General features: G+C 35.7%; 1 protein-coding gene and 1 long non-coding RNA gene across 4 annotated transcripts in view; one reads left to right on the top strand and one right to left on the bottom strand.

Moving 5' to 3' along the window:
- LOC126946724 (non-histone chromosomal protein HMG-17-like) overlaps positions 1 to 21,596 on the top strand; it is a 1,084,902-nt gene that overhangs the window by 62,384 nt on the left and 1,000,922 nt on the right. The window lies entirely within an intron of this gene.
- Positions 1 to 21,596, bottom strand: part of LOC126946745 (uncharacterized) — a 71,338-nt gene that overhangs the window by 21,561 nt on the left and 28,181 nt on the right. For 2 of the 3 annotated variants that reach the window (XR_007722748.1, XR_007722749.1), the window contains one exon: positions 2,649 to 2,710. This is a non-coding gene — a long non-coding RNA (uncharacterized LOC126946745). Of the gene's footprint in view, positions 1 to 2,648; positions 2,711 to 3,903; positions 4,214 to 21,596 lie in introns of those variants that run through there. The other variant, XR_007722750.1, reaches the window with a different exon arrangement.

The raw sequence follows: 21,596 nt of genomic DNA on the forward strand, positions 1-21,596 counted from the left end.
GTTAAATAAAAAGGCACTAACAGACATTTAGAGGATCTCGTATGTGCTAGTTCCTGATCATATATTTTCTTATTTTATTCTCACAAAGATCATATGAGATAGGCATTGATATCCCTGCTTTACACATGTGCAAACTGAGATACAGAGAGATTAAGTATTGTTTCTCGAGTCATATAACTGGTGTCTCATTCCGAAATGCCTTCTATTTCCACTTTACCAGGGGTCCACAATCTATAGCCACATGCCATATCTGGCACATTTCCAATTTTTGTAAATAAAGTTTTATCGGAACAGTGCCATGCTCATTTGTTTACATATTGTCTAGGGCTTAATTGAGTAGATATAAAGGGCCAGATAGCATTTTTTTTTGTCTTAGCAAGCCATATTATCTCTTTCATAACTCAACTCTGCCCTTGCAATATGAAAGCAATCATTAACAATTTCTAAATAAATGTGTTGCTCTGTTTCAATAAAACTTTATTTACAAAAAAAAAAGGCATCAGTCCCCGTTTTGGCCATCAGGATATAGTTTGTCAGCCCCTCTCTGGTATTGAAATGTGTCTCTTAAAGCAGAATTTTGATAAGTTTCATTCAAAAATATGTAAAGTCCGACATAATCAAATATTGATGAGTTCATTCAAACATATAGAAAGTCTGAGGGCTGCCTTTTATATTTTTTTTAAATCATTGGTTGAAATGTTCACAAGCTTAACATTCAATCTCCTTGTAATTATTTGAGTTATTAATCTTGTTTTTTCCATACCCTTCCATTAAAACATTGCTAGAAACACAAGCATCAAGTATTAGAATTATCTTAATCTACAAGAAATTTTCTCAAAATAAGTGTAGTATAGAAACTATATATATCATTTTGGTCCCCTTCCTATAACAAGTCTGGCTGAATATACAGACAAGAATTTGTCCTTCAAAAAGGCTACATTTATAAGGCAAAAAAAGAAAAAACAAAACAAAAAAACCTCCCTGCAATACATTCTAGTGGTGTAGCATAGAGCAAAGGAAAGCCTGAGATCTCTCTGCTAAATCTCCCATCCCAGTTATAATCCCAAAGCTCTATGAATTGACTTCTAAAATGTGTTCTCTGCCCACTTATCTCACCCAGCAATGCAGACTTGATTGACACCACATCTCTCAAGTGAAATGAAAACTGGTGCCAAACCCAGAGACTCAGCCAAAGGAAAAGCAAGCATTTGGCAGCAGAACATGTGTTTGATGTCAGTCATATGGAGTAAGAATCCCAGCCACAGGGGAAGGCTGGCATTTTGCAGAAGAAATACGAAAAAGGTATGATCCTAGGCTTACAATGGTCTACAAAAGGCTGTCACTGCTTGAGAACCAAAAAATAGAGTTACTGTTGTTCACTTGCATCATTATAAAAATGAGAGTGCACAAAGTGGCTTTAACCAGATGTGAGCTATAACAGAGTGACAGAGGGATTCTTTGTCTCTGAAACACCTACATTTCTTACCTACAACTGAAAGAAATCTTTAGCAAGAACCTAGGCAATTTTACTCTTTAAAGTCAGAGATAGAAGTAAACCTAATATCCTATAGAAGAAATTATATGTAGCACTTAGTGCATTCCAGGCACGATTTTAAATGTTCACAAACATTAACTTATTTAACTTCTTAAAAATATTAGGCATAGGTATAATTATACTCCTCATTTTTATAGACATAGACATAGAGGTAGAAAAAGTCCCTATAACCTTCTCCAACACACAGCACAGAGTTCCGCCTGTACTCTTAAGTCACCTATGCTTTTGGATCATGCCTTCAAATGTAGCAGTCTCAGGCAAATTAGTTTATCTCTTCTCTAAACCTCTATTTTCTCATGTGTGAAAGAAGGATAAAAATCCCTACCTCAGCAAATGGTTATAGAGATTAAAGAAGATTAAAAAGTAAATTTTCCAACAGAGTGTTTAATAGAAAATAATTACAAAGTTCACACTTGTGAAGCTCTTACTATATACCAAGCATTGTGATAAAAAGTTTGCAGACATTATCTTATTAATCCCTAGAAAACCTCATGACATAGATATTAATATAATTCATCTTTTCCACATGAAGAAACTGAAGTTTAAGACGTATAAGTGCTGTGTTTAAAGTCATACACACATCTAGTAAGGACGAAAGGCAGGCCTCAGATTTCAGAGGCTAGCATGTGCACATTAAAAGTTTATTCCCTTCTTCTTATAAGAAAAAGACAATCGCTGGCAAAGGACCAGAAAGGTTCAAGTTATTTAAATGGATGGGATCATTACGGTTCTCAAACAAAGGCCTTAATCCTGGGACAACTATCACCTCTTAATCCTAGAACTCACCTTTGGAAATCCCAGTCCAGGCGCTATTGAGGATACAACAGAAAGTGGGAAGAAAATTGGGAGTTCCCGTTTTCCCTGTAGAACCACACTCATAATCATTATTGTAGGGCAAAATAATTATCTATGCCAAGGGCATTTGGGGTTTCAAAAATATTGCTTCTAGGTGAGTTGTACCACATCTATTCAGTTTCCCCAAAGTCTAAAAATAGAATGTTCACATTGAGTAATACAGATGTGGAAGATCTTAATGAATTGTCAAGTCAAACTAAATACGAAAGAAATAATAATTGAATGCTTTAGCCCTTACCTTGAGAGGGAATGGGTTTCTTATGCCAACGTATTGGAACACCCCTTCAAATTGCTTTTTACCTAGAATTACAATAGATACTGTCTTAGGCCACCAGCAAGGGGGCAAATTAAGTTTATAATAGTATTTTCTAGTTCAGCACCTTAAAATCTTTGCCTTGGTAAAAAACAAATGAGAGAGAATCCCTGTGGTTTGTCACAGCTGCTACTTTTGTTACTGATTCATGAAATTTATATAATTTCCAGTAACCCATTTGCTTCATAGCTAAACGAATCCATTCAGTACAGCTGGCCACAGTTCCTCATTGTGTGCAGAGCTTCTCACTGAGTACTCCTTTTAGTTTAATCCTTGCCCTACACATATTTTCAATGTAGCTTCCTATCACCTGGGTCAGACTCTGATTTTCTCACCAGTCCCTTTACTTCCACCACAGACACCAGTAGGTCAATACTCATTATTTTCTTATGAGTAGCACTTTGCAACTCCAGCCCCAGCCAAAACTTAGAGGTAGTTCTTTTTGAGTTTCCAGAGCAGCAATAGCTCATAGAAATATAATACAAGGTAGAGATGTAATTTTAAATTTTTCAGTAGCTGCATTAAAAAGGCAAAAATGAAGAGGTAAAATTAATTTAATAATATATTTTACTCAACCCAGTATATCCAAAATATTATAAATTTAATCCATAACCAAAAGTTTTAGAAATATTTTATTATTATTATTATTATTGAGACGGGGTTTCATTCTTGTTGCCCAGGCTGGAGTACAATGGCGTGGTCTCGGCTCATTGCAACCTCTGCCTCCTGGGTTCAAGCGATTCTCCTGCCTCAGCTTCTCAAATACCTGGGATTACAGATGCCCGCCACCATGACTGGCTATTTTTTTTTTTTTTTTTGCACTTTTAAAAGAGACAGGGCTTCACCATGTTGTCCAGGCTGGTCTCAAACTCCTGACCTCAGGTGATCCACCCTCCTCAACCTCCCAAAGTGCTGACATTACAGGCATGAGCCACCACACCCCGCCTAGAAATATTATCGAGATATTTTATATGCTCCCTTTTAGTACTAAGTCTTTGAAATCTGCTATGTATTTTACACTTACACCACATCCCAATTTGGATGCAAAAATTTTAGCAAAAATACTTGTTCCATATTTAGATTTCATAAAATTTATGGTTGAAAAAGTAGACTGACATACTTTGTTCTTAACAGACTTAAAAGTTTTCCAATAACTGAAGTAGACATCAATTTCTAAAATTAAATTTATATTAATTAAAATGCAGTAAAATTTAAAAGACACCTCCTCAGTCACATTAGTCATATTTCAGTTGCTCAATAGCCACATGAGGCTAGTGCTTACCACACTGGGTAGTGATGTCCCAGAGGATGTAAAGTCTGCCTTTGCCAGCTGCTCACCTTTGAACTACCTGGTAGGACATGTTTGATTTCTCCTATACACCTCTTGCACTACATCCAAAAATCAATTTGCAGGTGTTTTAGGATCCAATTAAGTGATAACCAGATAAAGCAAGTGGTGAGGCACAGGATCATCATTAGAGAAATCCTCTCTGAAAAGTGTGGTTAAGAAATAAAAGAAATATGAGTGTCAAAAGAAAGGACATCAAGATCAAATAGAAGGCACTGGGTTTGTTTTTTGTTTGTTTGTTTATCCAAGACTGAGAAACTTCAAATGTTAGAAGACAGGGAAGATACTCCAATTTGAAAGGAGACACTAAAAATATGAGAAAAAATGAGATCTTAATATGTGGAGATGACAGGAAAGGATAGATAAATAAAAAATGCATTAATATTAGTGATTAAGAGTGAAACTTTCAGTTTTGAGAAAAGTCAAAGGACTCATAAATGACTAAATCCTATCCTGAAACCAAAGCATACCTTTCCCAGAAGAATACTTCCAAAGAAAGTGTGGACACAATAGCAGAATGACAATAAAATACCACTTGTGGAGTGTTTGCACAAAAGGCAATCAATGCAGAGCTCTAATAAAATGCTGGACTGGAGACTCATGAGAAACCCCCTCTTCCTCATTTTCCTTTATACCTCAACTGTAAGACTTAGAACCAGCATAGGCACACATGCTTACAAGAATCTTCAGTTAGAATAATAACTAGGTCTGCAATTAGGCATTGACTTAATTTCCCAGTCCAGATGTTGGAAGATATAATTAGTATTGTTTCCTCAATTTCTTTTCCATTAAAAAAAAGTCTTCAGAAGTATTTATAGTACTAAGTAACTCTCTAAATCATTACTATATTCTGTTTTATCCCCTAATTAACAGATTTATCTTCTTCAAAATCAAGATATTCCTGAAATTTCCAGGGTATTTTTAAAAACATATTTTGAAAACCATTGTGAAACATATGTATAGGAAACTCTTCTGAGCATGCTAAAGTTTACTGAAAAGACTCCAAAGGCCTGGAACTAAAATCTCACACAAAAGCTGATGTCACATGTTTGGAATATTGGCCTGTTCTTACAGAAAGCTTGCTTCTGCCCTTTAGAGGAACACATTTGTTTGTGAGTTTCTGAGCTTCAAATTGATACTGAGCAAATATTTATTAACTCTGTGAAAGCACCTTTGGCCAAGGAAGGCATGTGGAAATATTCAAGGCTCCTCTCCATCCATTTTGAGACAATTAGCACTGGCATCTCACCTCAAATGCCAAGTCCAGACACTAACTAAATAATAACAACAACAGTTCTCCATTGATGTAGCTTCCTGCTTGGAACAGATTTTTCAAACAGCCACATTCTTTTCTAGGGAAGGATAGTTCCAAAGAGTATATAACAGCTCCTCCAGGCAATTCCCAACCTTGTCTGGCAAGAGAATGAAATGATGTGGCTAAGTGTGACCTACAGCCATCCACTTTATTCTCTTTATAGGCCAAACACTTGAAATAGGAGTTGCTTTATAATCCAGATTGGCTGCATAGATGACAGTCTGCCACCAAAACACATCTAGAAACTTATCAAGTATGGCATGCTTTGAAGTTGTGGCTGGATAATGGGCAAACACAAACTTATTTTAAATTTGTACTTACATTTTTGTAAATGTGGCCAAAATAAAACCAAACCTTCTAAAATGTTAAATCCAAATAGTTTATGTTTATAAAATATGTATGCACAACTACACATAAACATTTAGAATATATATTATATAGTTAGAAATTTAGTTTAGAAATGGATCATACTGCAGATTTACTCGAAAATCTCTCCCACACTTAGAGATTAACCAAAGCTTTGAGACAAAAATTATAAATATAAAATTATATAAACTACACATGAAATTATAAATATGTATAATAAGTACAATAAAATTTCAAGTTTTATGACCCTATCACTTGGATGATGATATAGATTTTCACATCTACGTTTTTTTTAACTTATTCATTCAAAAAATATAAATAGAGTCTTCAATTGCCAAGTTGACTGTCTTTCACTCTTCCCCTACTTTGAGGAGGGCTGCCAGAAATTCACCTTTATCTCTAGAGGAAGTTGGTTCGCTGACACTGATCTCCTCTCCAAAGATAAAATCAAGCAGAGCTCCTTGGAGAACGTTGATGTAGCTAACAACTGAGACACAAATGGATAGCTCTACTGTCTCAGAAGCATATAACAAACTATTTTGTTTCGGGGATTGAAAAGAGAAAACGGTGAACTTCTGCTGCATGGATCTTAGAGAAGGAAAAGAAAGCTGTGCAGTTGGAATAGCCAGCATCATGGAGAATGACTGCTGGAAGAACATAGAAAGTTAAGCATGAAGAACTGCCATCTTTAGACATAAGGATCCTCTGAGCCTAACTCACAACCAAGAGAATAAGACAATGCTTTCTAAAAGATGTTTAACCTTGAATGGTCCTCTCTCAGGGATTCTGGACCAGTCGAGAACAAGCAGCCTGTGTTAGACTGCATCACAGTCTATCTGCACAAGCTCCATTTGGCAGTAGGAAGCAAGGGCGATTCGGATTGATGTAATTCTAAGTTCTCTCTGTTCTGCTCAAATAAGTGGGTAGATACAGCCCTCTTTCTTTTACTTGGGGTTCTTGGATTTTCAAGTGGGGAAAAGTGAGCCCTATAGGGAATTACTTGATTTCTGGTAATCTGGCAAGTGAGTACTCGAGCTAATTTTCTTCTGAAGGACATTACAGATGGCCCTTCATGTTTGTGTGTTTCACATTCATGGATCCAACTAAGAGAAGATTGAAAATATTCAGGGAAAAAAAAACAGATGGTCACATCTGTACTGAACACATACAGGCTTTTTTTTTCTTGTCATTATTCCCTAAACAATTACAACATAACAATTTTTATAGCATTTATACTGCATGAGGTATTATAAGTAATCTAAAGATTAAAGTATTGGGGGGGGGATATCTGTAGGTTATGTCCAAATACTACATTTTTTTAATAAAGGAACTGAGTATGCATGGATTTTGGAATCTGTGGGGGGTCCTGGAACCAACCCCCCACAAATACTAAGGGTCGACTATATATGCGACCTGAATTAGTGCAGCAGGTCAAGTTCAGACATTCACACATTCTTGGGTTAACCTATTTCTCAAGTCACTTCAGACTTTATGAAGCAGCATGTAATAACAAATGAACACTTGACTGGAAATCAGAAGGCTTGCATAATAGCTCTACTCTTCAGTAGCTATGTGAATTTGAGGAAGCTGTAACTCCAATTCTTTAGTTGTATATAAGTATTTGGACAACATGAGCAATAAGCCTTTCTCACTTTACAATCTTATAAATTCAATTTCAAAATACTTAAAAAAAAAAAAAAACTTTTGGAAGAATGAGTTCATTAGCCTGGCTGAAATATACCATCTTCAACTGAACAACATTTTTCTCCTGAACATACTCTTTTTAGTAATTTAGCTTGAGTTAGTGAAAAACCAATAAGCAGTTTGGGCAAGCTAGAAACATAATAATAATGATAACAGTATTATTGTAACTATTATTAAATTAAATATAGTAATTACTATAGCTATTTCTTTGATGCTTGCACTATTCCTGGCACTTTTTTATTTCATCAGCCTTATAAAATGAGTATTGTTTTACAGATGAGGAAACTGAGTCTCAAAGGGTTAAATAACTTGCCCAATATCACACAGCTAATGTGTAGAAAGAACAGACTTCAGTTACTCCTTAAGTTGAACCCGAAGCACTTTAGCACAGCCTTTTGGAAAATAAATTGGACTCTGTTAAAATTATACCACATTTCCTTTTCAGTCTCCACCAACATACTTAAAAATCAAATTTGATAATTGACAAATGTGTTAACTTGACATTAACCAAAGGCAAGAGCCCCAAGGCTGGGCAAAATGCAGAGAATCAGCATAAGTCTTAGGGACTTAAGACACATAGAACTGATGTTCGGCATTTCTACCCAGAAGAAAGCTGAAGATTATTGCCTACTCAGATCCAGAATAGCAGTTGGATTTCCCTCTCCAAAACAAAGTATTATTATTATTATTAATAGTAAATTTCAAAATACTATTAACAAGTAAAAATGGTTGAGGAAAAACCAAGTTCCTTCAAACCTTTATATAGGTTATAGTTAACTTGCAGTTTTCAGATTCAGCCAAGATCTGTTTCCACCCAAGCTGTTTCGATCAAATTGGAACACTTTTCTATCCAAATAAGTTAGATTCTTCCTTTTTGATAAAGAGTAGCCAGAGTTTCAAATAATATGTATTAAAATAGTAGGGAAATTGTGTCATTTGTTTAAAACACACAAAAACTTGCTGTTTGAAAAATGCAAATGCTAGGCTAATTGAGTTCTAAGATACTTTCCAATTGCTTGAATGTCAAGATCCTTTTTTTCTCTAACCTGAACCATATGATTATGTATTCTGACAATAGACTGATTGTTCTCTCTTTCTTTGCATTTTATCAAAGAGAATGTTAAAATTACTTTTACAGTAATAATCCTTCCAAGCCTAAAAAACTCGAAACACATTAAAGAAAATATTCAGAGATGACATATTATGCAGAAGATACTGAATATCTTTTCTTCTGAATTCTGAAATTCTCATAAAGATATATTATGTAAAGTAAATCCTGTGGTGTAAATTATCTGTTAGCAAAAGGTATTTTTCAATTTCATTTCCAAATTATCCAAAATGAATTAGGACTTCATATTTAACTGTCAACATGAAATCCCACCTCCCAAAATATGGGTTGGATTTTAAGAGTAAAGAAAATGCAAAGTGGTAAAAGTCAGGTTCTTTTATACCCCTCCAGTTTAATACAGTATTCTAGAGGCAGAGATACTCATTATGCTGTGCAAGGCTGTCTGATTCTCAGACAATCCCTTAAGTAAAGTTGTTTTCTTTTGTTTTATTTTGCTGTGTGACAGTGTGTTGATAATTTAAAGGTATCAAGTTTCTCTTGAGAGAGAGAGAAAAAAACATCAATAGTTCTAATAAAATGTACTAAATAGATCCAGATTTTTTAATTCACTTCATACGGCTATGCAAGGTCATGGTATCTTTGAAAAGCAAGCAAAGTTATGATTCAGTGTTACCAATAATGTGCAGCTGATTAAAATGAAATTATTGAATTCTAAGCATGGGATGTATCACTATGACATTTCCCATTAATCTTTTTTCAGCTTTGAGATTAAACTATGAAGGAGTCATCTGATACGAGATAACCAGATTGACACCCCATTTACCATGAAGACAAACATATTGCTATCATCAATGGAACATGAACACCAATGCTAATCAGAGAAGAATTTCTGTTTTTGATGCTCTTTATGTGAGCAGAAAGGTAAAGGAAGGTTGAATTAAAGAACCAAATTTCCCTCTTAAAAACTCTCATTCACAAAAAGAGTAATAAAAAGTTACATGGGAGACAGCATATCACCCTGTCAAAATGTAGTAATTATCTCCCCTGCACTCCAGACATATATCTAACTGCATTTTTTCATGACTTACAGTCTTGTCAAAATCAAAACATCTAAAACTCAAATTTTAAATTTCTCCTTTTAAAATGTGTTTCTTCCTAGGGTTACTTATGTGAATAAATGGCACCATGAACCATCTGTTGCTTAAGTCAAAAACCTAGGTGCCATCTTTAATTTCACTCTTTCTCATACATGTTATCAAATTCATTAGGTTCTGTTTGTTTTACTTCCAAAATATTTCTCAAATTTTTTTTTCTATTCCATTATCATTATCCTTGTCCAGCATTATCTCTCACCTGCACAACTGCAAAGGTTTAGCACATCTCCTAACATGCATTGTGATCCTTTCACATCCACCTCCACAGAGCAGCCAGAGTAATCTTATTTATTAATAAAACTGTAAGCCATGGAATTGCTTTAAAAGGTTTTCATTGCTCTCGCAAGTACTCCTTGTTCTCACCCAAGGCCTCACCTCCAGACAATCGGTAATCCATAATCTATTTTTTTTTGTTGTTTTTTCTGATAGTAGGAGGAAACTAAGAAACCCGTATGTTGAGAAAATTCAGTAGTGGTCTGCAGAGACCTAGCTACCAGTGTTCTCTGATGAGCTCCAGTTCTTTGAAATGCTGAGAGAGTTAATTATGGAGGATTTCCTGATGGAGAAACTCATCTGTGGGAAGATGGTATAGGCACAGTATGGCAGGGTCTTTCAACCAGCTGAAGGAAACTTCAAGGAACCTTAAGCATGGAAGATTTATGGAAGAAAAGACCCTAGTCCCTCAAAACGTCATTCTAGGCTCACTCCAAGATTCACGTTCTGATCTGTTCACTTTTTGCCACCAATTTTCATCCATGCTATTATCTACCTAATATCTAGAAGGCTATTAGAAGAAAACTGCCTGATTTCTAGAAATCTGAGGGGGAAAAACAGATTTCAGAAAGAAAATTACAAATGACTTCTCTTTGTTTAAATTAGGGCAAGAACCACAGGCATAAACAAGTGACTTGACAATACCCTTTCAGAACAAGATATCTACAGATGGGACCAGAACTAATAGAATCAAGGTACCTGTATTCAAACATTCCCACACACAGTTCTTGGCCATCTAATTCAAAATATTCCCTTATAAATAATTCATAAAGCCTTTTAAACACAAATGCTCCTTCTGGTGAACCTGTATTAACAAGGACAAAGTGAATCTGTTTGTAGTCACTTACTTTGCCCATTTTAACTTCCCTAATAGCAAACAGAATTTTTTTTTCCTATTTATATAAAGTTCGGGGAGGAAAGGTTTTCAATAACAATTCAAATGTCAAAGTAACAGATGCTTCAAATATATCAACTGAGTGGGTCTATTTACCATGTCAAACGATGAATTTCTCATCTGTCTGTGGCAAGGGAAATTTAAGTCTCTGGGTACTAAAATTGCTTTGTTCCACAAGAGTCAAGATAACTACTAAATTAATTTATGTTTTTCTCATGAATATTTTATAGCTGCCTTTTTAGGACATCTGGATTTTGAAGTACATTTTCTTATTAAACTCACATTAATTTTTAAACATTTTAAGATCAAATGTATATGTTATTTAAATGTCTTCCCTGTCATAATCTCATCTTCAGTACAACTGGACGTCATCATGGCTTAAAGTCATCTGTCAAATTAGTAAAGCCTACATAAAGATTTCCTTTTCTCAGTGTAAAAAAAATAGGTTTATATATTTTTAATAATCAAAGTACAGATTTCTTTAAAAAATATTTGTGACTTAAATAGATTGAACTAATCTATGGGAAAAAATTGATTAGTTGTTTTAAAACTCAATTATATTTTATTTTCAAAGCACAATGTGGATAATTTCACAAAGTGTCTTGAGTTATGAAATAATTTGAAAGGCTCATTCATTATTTTGGGACAAAACACAGCTCAAGAGAAGTATATATTTTACATTACTGAAGTTGAATTAAACACAAATTCTGAGTCTGGGAGAAGAAAATATAGATCATAAAGTTAGACCCGTGTTTTTCACCTGGAGACAATTTTGTCTGCACCCTTCTACCCCAGGATATTTGGCAATGCCTGGAGACATTTTTGATGGGTACAACTGTGATGGGGGAGGGGGAGGTTGCTGCTAGTTTCTATTGGGTAAAGGTTAGCAATACTGACAAACATCCCTCAATGCACAGGACAGCCCTTACAACTTAGCATTATCTAGTCCAAGACATCAATAGTTCCAAGGTTGAGAAACCCTGAGTTAAACAAATCAGGGGAATTGAACTAAAAAGGAGGGGGATGAGAAGTCTATCTCATAAGTAGACAGTTCTTGGAGGAGTACCATATAGGCCTTGAGTATACAAAGCCAGAACTTGATTTCAAATTCATGAAGTTAACAATAAGATGCCAAGGATGAAATAATGCAATGGAAATTGTGAAGAAAAATGAAAATTATTTGACAACCACATTCACAAACTTTTACCTTCACAACAAAGCTGCAGTGTAAAAAAAAAAAAGCATCCTTCTCTTTATCAGTATTATCTCCATCAACATCAACATCATCATCATCTCCACATAAGGACTGAGGAAATTAAACCTGAGAGAAGCCAAAAGCCTTTCCCAAGTCACTCATAAAAAGCACAGTGAAAATGCAAACCTAAATGTTCTGGCCTCTAATCCAGTGCTTTTCTCGCTGTGCCATGTATATTTCTATCCTCACAACTCACTGCAATTCTACCGCAAATGAATATGCAGGCTACCTCAGACCTAGCTCTTTCTCTGACTTACTGTGTAGCTTTGAAAAGTAATTTAAACTTTCTCTGTTTCAGTTTCTTCATTGGTAAGCTGAAAAAAATAGCTACCACTTAGATGTCACTGTAAAGATGAAAAGAGACAAATGTATATAATAAAAGTTAATAAGAAAAGCCAGTAAACAGATGCCATTCCTCATTGTTAACTCATGCTTTTATAATTGATGCCGTTTAATTCTCTGCTTTGGGCAATGAGTACCCGAAAATATGAATGTAAGTTACTGATGAAAGAGGAAGTATATTTTAAACTTCAAATGTTTTGCCAGATTCAGGTAGGTTTTGCTGAAAATGATGTTGGTTTTGAAAACTATTCTGTGAAATATAGACATACATCATTTTATTGTACTTTGCAGATATTGCACTTTTTACAAACTGAAGGCTTGTGACAACCCTGCATCAAGCAAGTCTATGGGAACCATTTCTCTACCACCATGTGCTCACTTAATGTCCCTATCTCACATTTGGAAATTCTCACAATATTTCAAAATTTATTACTATTATCCTTCATGGTGATCTGTGATCAGTGATCTTAGCTGTTACTATTGCAATTGTTTTGGGGTGCCATAAATGGTACCCATACAAGATGGCAAAGTTAATCTATAAATGTGTGCGTTCTAACTGATTCGCTGACTGGCTATTCTCCCATCTCTTTCCCTCTCCTCAGGCTTCCCTATTCCCTGAAACACAACAACATTAAAATTATAACAATTCATAACCTTACAATGGCCTCCAACTGTTCAAGTGAAAGGAAGAGTTGCATATCTCATACTTTAAATCAAAATCTAGAAACGATTAAGCCCAGTGACAAAGACACACTGAAAGCCAACATGGGCTAAAAATGAGGCCTCTTGTGTCAATTAGCCAAACTGTGAATTCCAAGGAAATGTTCTTGATGGAAATTTAAAGTACTACTCCTGTGAAGACATGAATGATAAGAAAGAAAAACAATCTTGTTGCTGATATGGAAAAAGTTGTAGTGATGTGGATGGAAGATCATATCACCCACTAAGGCAACACCTTGGCTTTGGATTAGGTTTTCCTTTAAGCCAAAGTCTAATCCAGAGCATGGCTCTAACTGTCCTCAATTCTGTGAAATCTGAGAGAGGTAAGGCCGTTGCAAAAAGAAATTTGGAAACCAGCAGAGGTTGGTCCATAAGATCGAAGGAAAGAAGTTGTCTCTATGACATAAAAGTACAAGGTGAAGCAGCAAGTACTGATGAGGAAGCTGCAGCATGTTTTCCAGAAGATCTAGCTAAGATCGTAGATGAAGGTGACTGTGTGAAACAACAGATGAAACAGCCTTTTATCACAAGGAGGAATAGCCTATCTAAAGAGAAGTCAATGTCTAACTTCAAAGCTTCAAAGGGCAGGCTGATTCTCTAGTTACAGGCTAATGCAGCTGGTGATTTTAGGCTGAAGCCAATGCCTGTGGCCATTCGGAAAATCCTAGGAATCTTTCGAATTGTGCTAACTCCACACAGCCTGTGCTCTATAAATTGAACAAGAAAGCTTGAATGACAGTACACCTGTTTATAACATGGTTAACTGAATATTTTAAGCCCACTATTGAGACCTACTGTTCAGAAAAAAAGATTTTTTTCAAAATATTACTGCTCATTGACGATTCACCTAGTCACCCAAAAGCTCTAATAGAGATGCACAAGATTCATGGGTTGTCTTCATGCATGCTAACACAACATCCATTCTTCATGCTGTAAATGCCATAGATAGTGATTTCGCTGATGCAGCTGGACAAAGTAAACTGAAAACCTTCTGGAAAGTATTCACCATTCTAGAGGCCATTAAGAACATTCATAATTCACGGCAGGAGGTTAAAATATCAACATTAACATGAGTTTGAAATAAGTTGAATTCAACTCTCATGGATAACTTCAAGGGATTCAACACTTCAGTTGAGAAAGTAACCGCAGATACATAAAAAGAGCAAAAAAAAACAAACAAACAAAAAAAAAAAAACTGGAATTAGAAGTGGATCCTGAAGATGTGACTGAATTGCTGCAATCCCATGATAACCCTTGAACAGAGGAGGAGTTGCTTCACATGGATGAGCAAAGAAAGTGGTTTCTGAAGAAGGAATCTACTCCTGGTGAAGATACTGTGAACATTGTTGAAGTAACAACGAATGATTTAGAATGTTACAGAAATTTAGTTGTTAAAGCAGTGGAAAGTTTTGAGAGGACTCACTCTGCTGTTGAAAGAAGTTCTGCTGTGGGTAAAATGGTATCAAACAGCATCATGCTACAGAGAAATCTTTTGTGAAGAGTCAGTTGCTGGAGCAAAGTTCATTGTCCTAAGAAATTGCCATAGCCACCCCAACCTGCAGCAACCACCACTGCTGATGATTCAGCAGTCATCCACATTAAGGCAAGACTCTCCACCATCAAAAATAGTACAACTCGCTGAAGGCTCAGATGATCACTGGCATTTTTTAGCAGAAAAATATTTTTAATTAAGTTATTAAGCACGCAATAACACACTTAGAAACAATTTTTAGACACAATGCTATTGCACACTTAATAACTGTAAACTGTATACTGTAAACATGGACTCGGAAGCCAAAACCTTTGTGTGACTCGCTTTATTGTGTTATTCACCTTACTGGGATGGCCTGGAACCAAACCTGAATTATATACTAGATATGCCTGTCCTGTCAGAAGAAGCTCTCTGAGAGAAGTAGCTTGTAACCAATAAAACAGGTGTATTTATATTGACTCCTCATTCAGAGCAACTCTTCTGACATATCCTGCTGATTTCCTTTGCAGCAACTATTTTCTGTTTCCTAGCTAATAGAATCCTAACTTCATTTTGAATGGCAATATGCTCAGCTTCAAGAGGTGAATTAAGACAGGTCTAGTTCATTATAGCAATCCTATTTCCCTTAGACAGTAGCATGTAACCTAGTCCTGACCAATGACCCACAAGGAAAAGTCTACCAGAGGGAGGGGCTTCTAGGCCATGTTATCTTGCATGGTTTAAAAACAAATAGAGATGCAAGCATTAGAAAGCTCTTTTGTTTCCTTTAATGTTTCCTTACATTGTATGATATGAGTAATGATACAGTTTCTGGAACTATGCAGATGGAATGATGCTAAATTAATGCAATGTCTGATTATCTGTCAATGATAAGGCAAATCAGCTTGAGGGCCAAAGTTAACATTATGAGAATGGGAAGGTGAAAAGATAAGTCTCTGATGGAATTATTGAGCTTGCTAACCAATCCTGGAACTACTACCTCCAGTGTTTGTGAGATTTTTGGTTACTTATATTCAAAGTATCCTAACTAATAATACACCCATACGCCAATTGCACTTGTGCCCTCTAGAGATTCAGTAGCCTGTTTTCATTATCAATTAAGCATATCTCCATTTCTTTTATAAAAATATCTGATTTTGATTAATGGAAGAAAGAAGACCTAGGTCATGAAACATTGGAAAGGTAACATCTGCTGCAGAAATGAGAAATAATAAGACATTGCTCTTCTCACTTCTGTATTTGTTATGCTGATTCCTCGTCGTGGCAAACTTTTTCTTCCTTGTCTATCTGTTCAACTTCTACTCATCCTCTGTCTCTCAGCTGGAGATTTGCTTCTGTGAAATTTTTTCCTAAGCAGAATTAGATAATTTCACCTTTGGGTTCCTATACATGTCAAACAGAACTTTCATTTTGATAGCAAGAGGCAGAAAACATATTCAAATTGGTTTAAGCAAAATGATGTACTAGAGGCTCACATGACTGTGAAGTTCAAGGAGACAACCAGTTTTACTGAAAGACTCAATGAGGTTGTCAGGATTTAATCTCAATCTTTCCACCTCTCCTTTCTCTTGTCCACTGTGTTGGTCTGTTCTAAGTCAGGTTCTTTCTTCATGTGCAAAGATGCATTTAGGAAACTTTGATTCATTTCTCCTCCCACATACATCAGAGGAAAAGTAAATATTCTCTTTACAGTTTCAGCAAAAGTCCCAGGACTTAAGGTCATTAACCTGGCCGGGATCATGTGCTCATGGTACGGACACAGATATGAAGCACACTGATTTGCTGAGGTCGGGGGATAGTCCCACACAAATCCTCTGGAATGAAAATATGAAAAGGATCAATCCCACAGGGGAATTTCTGCAAATGGGAGAATAGATGAGGGCCGGAAGAAACCATGTCCCCCACATATACCGAACACCTTGCATATATAGCACATTCATTAATTCAAAAACATATGTTGACGGTTTATTAGTTCCCAGCACCATTCTATATACATATCTTTTTGCTGATTTCTCTCTCCACTAAGGTGCATCCTCAAAAGCAAAGACAATGTCTAATTTAAGGCAAGTTATATTCCCTCTTACAGCATAAAACACATTGTGTTGCTATTGTCTTTTGAGTATGTGTCACCTTATACCAATCTATGAAATTCGCAAAAGCTGAGATCTTATTTTTCTCCTCTTTCCATCCTCAAAAACTACAGTGCCAGGTTGGCACATAGTATCTGCTCACTAAATCTTTATTGAATATATTAGTGCTCAAGTACTCTGGGCAGAATGTGAGTTGTAGCTACTAGTCAATAAGTGGACTTGCCATGTTTATCTTTAACACCCAATATGCATGTTCCAGATTTTGTAGACTGCCAGCAAAAAAAAGAGATTCTGGATAGTATAAAACCAAAAAACTAAGCACAGTTTAAAGTGGCCACCCACACAAAGAAGAGAGAGGGCATAGAGTAGAGATATCACGGATGTAAAGTTACATTGCTGCTAACTTTAGCCAGAGTCACACTCTTAAACATGGGAAATACTTCAAATATCAAAAGTTATGGGACAGGGAAAAGGTGCTTTTAAAAAGGATGTTGTAGTCATTCATCAAAAAATAATCTTGATTCTCTAGAGAATGTGGGCCACCAACTGGACAAAAATAGAAATCTAAGTTCCTTGGACAAAGCCAGAGTCAAGCAGCCAAAACAATAATGTAAAAAACACTCTCACTAACTAAAGTAAGCAGCAGGAAATAGCATCATTTGGACCTGATTCCAGGCCAACCACAGGTCCTGAGGCCTAGCTCAGTCAGAAAATATCCCTGCCATGTTATCTCACAGCTGAAGTTTTAAAGCAGCAGCCAGAGAAACAACCATCTAACCAAGTTCGATGTCAAGAGATAAAATTTTGAAATTAAGATTAACAGTCCAGCAAACACAAGAAGTAAAAACACGAAAAGAATAAACATGTTAGGTCAGGATTCCAAAAGCACTGAGAAAGGGATAATGTGAAAAATTAGTCAAAAAAAAGTCTTAAATATAATTATTTATATAATTATTTATTGTCAAATAAGTATAATCTTAACATATATTTGCATATTCACATGCTTTTTGTTAATTCCAGCAGCTGCTTGCCTAACAAGAAATTTTGTTTTGTCTTTTAAGTGAGGGAGAGCAGCAGGACTTTGGAACACCTGTATGCATTTAAAGGTTTTAAAATAAACAAATAAAATACACTATTCTTCTATTTAGACAGGGATTTAAATCCATTTAGTGTGGTTTTTAAAATTTATTTAGAAAGAAGTTAGAAGTAGTAAAAGATGTACGATAACAATTAGTCAAGGGTGGCTGAACCTCACTTTCATCCTGTCCTTTTACCAATTTTTTTTAGAATTTTATTTATTTTACTTTTCAACTTTTATTTTAGATTCAGCGGGTACTTGTGTAGGTTTGTTACACAGGTAAATTGCATGTTGCTGGGGCTTGGTGTATTAATGATTTTGTCACCCAAGTCAGCATAGTACCCAGTCGGTAGTTTTTCAACCCTCGCCCTCCTCCTATATTTTACCTTCAAGTAGAGCCCTGTGTCTATTGTTCCCATCTTTGGGCCCACCTGTATTCAATGTTTAGCACCCACTTATACGTGAGAACATGCAGTATTTAGTTTTCTGTTCCTATGTTAATTCACTTAGGATAATGCCCTCCAGTTCAATCCATGTTGCTGCAAATAATTTCATTATTTTTACGTCTGTGTAATATTCCATATGCAGGACATTTTCTTTATCCAATTCACTGTGGATGGGCATCTAGGTTGATTCTGTGACTCTGCTATTGTGAACAGTGCTGCAATCAACTTCCACGTGCATGTGTCTTTTTGGCACAATGATTTATATTCCTCTGGGTACATACCCAGTAATGGGACTGCTGAGTCAAATGGTAGTTCTGTTTTAAATTCTTTGAGAAATCTCCAAACTATTTTCCAAGGTGGTTGAACTAATTTACATCCCCACCTGCAGTGTAAAAGCACTCCCTTTTCTCCACAACCTTGCCAGAATGTTATTTTTTGAATAGCCATTCTGACTGGTATGAGATGGTATCTCATTGTGGTTTTGATTTGCGTTTCTCTAATGATTGGTGACACTGAGCATTGTCTTCACATGCTTGAAGGCCATATGTATGTCTTTTGAGAAACGTCTGTTCATATCCTTTGCCCCTTTTTAATGGGGCTGTTTTTTAAGTTCCTTATAGATTTTGAATATTAAACTTTTGTCAGATGCATAGTTTGCAAACATTTTCTCCCGTTCTGCAGGTTTTATGTTTACTCTGTTGACAGCTTCTTTTGCTGTGCAGAAACTGTTTAGTTTAATCAGGTCCCACTTGTCAATTTTTTGTTTTGTTGCAATTACTTTTGGAGACTTTGTCATGAAATCTTTGTCGTGGCCTATATCCAGAATGGTATTTCCTATGTTTTATTCTACAGTTTTCATAGTTTTAGGTCTTATATTCAAGTCCTTAATCCATTTCGAGTTGATTTTTGTGTATGGTTAAAGATGCGTATCCAGTTTCAATCTTCTTCATATGGCTTGCTAGTTATCTCATAATCATTTATTGTATAAGAAATCCTTTCTCCATTGCTTGCTTTTGTCGACTGTATAAAAGATCAGATAGCTGTAGGTGTGAAGATTTATTTCTGAGTTCTCTAACCTGTTCCATTGGTCTGTGTGTGTGTTTTTTTGTACCAACAGTCTGCTGTTTTGGTTACTATAGCCTTGTAGTAAAAGTTTGAAGTCAGGTAATGTGATGCCTCTGGCATCATTCTTTTTGCTTAAGATTTCTTTGGCTATATGGCTATTTGGCTATTCGGGCACTTTTGGGTTGCATACAAATTTTAGAATAGTTTCTATCTAATTCGGTGAAGAATGATGTTGGTAGTTTTATAGGAATAGTATTGAATCTGTAGATTGTTTTGGGCAGTATGGCCATTTTAACAATATTAATTCTTCCTATCCATGAGCATGGAATATTTTTCCATTTGTTTGTATCATCTCTGATTTCTTTGAGCAGTGTTTTATAATTCTCATTGTAGAGATCTTTCATCTCCCAGATTAGCTGTATTACTAGGTATTTTATTCTTTTTGTGTCTATTGCGAATGGGATTGCATTCTTGATATGGCTCTCAGCTTCCATGTTACTGGTATACAGAACTGCTACTAATTTTGTAACCTGAAACTTTGCCAATGCTGTTTATCAGATCTAGGAGCCTTTGGGAAGAGACTATGGGGTTTTCTATGTATAACATCATGTCATGTGCAAAGAGAAAGTTTGACTTCCTTTCTTCTTATGTGGATACCTTTAATTACTTTATCTTGCCTGTTTGCCCTGACTAGGACTTCCAGTACTGTGTTGCACAGGAGTTGTGAGAATGTGCATCCGTGTCTTGTTTCATTCTCAAAAGGAATACTTTCAGCTTTTCCTGTACAGTATGACGTTGATTGTGAGTTTGTCATAGATGACTTATTATTTTGAGATATGTTCCTTCAATGCTTATTGAGGGTTTTAACATGAAGGTATGTTGAATTTTATCAAAAGCATTTTCTGTGTCTTTTGAGATGATTCAGTGGTTTCTGTTTTTAGTTTTGTTTACATAATGAATCACATTTATTGATTTGTCTATGTTCGACCAAACTTGCATCTCAGGAATACAGCTACCTGATTGTGGTGGATTAGCTTTTACATGGGCTGCTACTGCATTCAGTTTGCTAGTTTTTCTCATGTGTTTGGTTGGTTGGTTGGGTTTTTTGTTTGTTAAGGATTTTTGTGTTTAGGTTCATCAGAAATATTGGCCTGAAGTTTTCCTTTTTGTGGTATCTCGGCCAGGTTTTAGTATCAGAATGTTGCTGGCCTCATAGAATAAGATATGGAGGAGTCTCTTCTGACTTTTTGGAATAATTTCAGTAGAGTTGGTACCATCTCTACTTTGTACATCTCACAGAATTTGGCTGTGAACCCATCTGGTCCAGGGCTATTTATGGTTGGTAGGATTTTTTATTACTGATTTAATTTTGGAACTCATTATTGGCCTGTTCAGAATTTCAGTTTCTTCTTGGTTCAATCTTGGGAGATTGTACCTTTCCAGGAATTTATCAATTTCTTCTAGGTTTTCTAGTTTGTGTACATAGAGGTGTTTGTAATAATCTCTTACGGTTTTCTTGTATTTCTGTGAGGCCTGCTGGCAATGTCCCTTTTGTCATTTCTGATTGGAGGATTTTTTTGGATCCCCTCTCTTTTCTTCTGTATTATTGTAGCTAGTGGTCTGTCAATCTTGTTTATTCTTTTAAATAACAAACTTTCGGTTTTGTTGATTATTTGTATGTAGTTTTGCATCCCAAATTTTGTTCAGCTCAGCTCTGATATTGGTTACGGATATTCTTCTGCTAGTTTTGAGGTTGTTTGCTCTTGTTTTCTAGTTCCTCAAGGTGTGATGTTAGGGTGTTCCTTTTGCAAGTTCTTATATCCAAAACATGGAATTGTTTCTCACATACATTTTTGCTGTTTTGACTATAACATACATAGTGGCTTGCCATTCACTTAATGTATGACATCACTTCCTTTTCCATTTTCTCTGAAGTTTATAACAGTTATTAGTCATTAAAATAATTTTAAAATGTCAGTGGAAATAAACAGAAAGGAGTGTATATTCTGCAAGAAAAAGTATACTAATTCACATATTATCATTGACCTTGTTGAAGGTTTCTTTACCAGCCTTTGCTATACCATGCGATTCCACTGTCACTACAATTTCCTAAAGCAACATTAGTGTGACTTGAGATGCCCACACCATGAGCAGATTGTCATCTCAACATGCTGAGCACAGGACCAACTCCTCGGGAAGACAGAGAGAGAACAAGCAAAACAAAACAAAACACTGATATTAGTTATGTGTTTCTTTATTTT

This window comes from Macaca thibetana, chromosome 2 (assembly GCF_024542745.1).
Source record: "Macaca thibetana thibetana isolate TM-01 chromosome 2, ASM2454274v1, whole genome shotgun sequence".
Lineage (NCBI taxonomy): Eukaryota > Metazoa > Chordata > Mammalia > Primates > Cercopithecidae > Macaca > Macaca thibetana.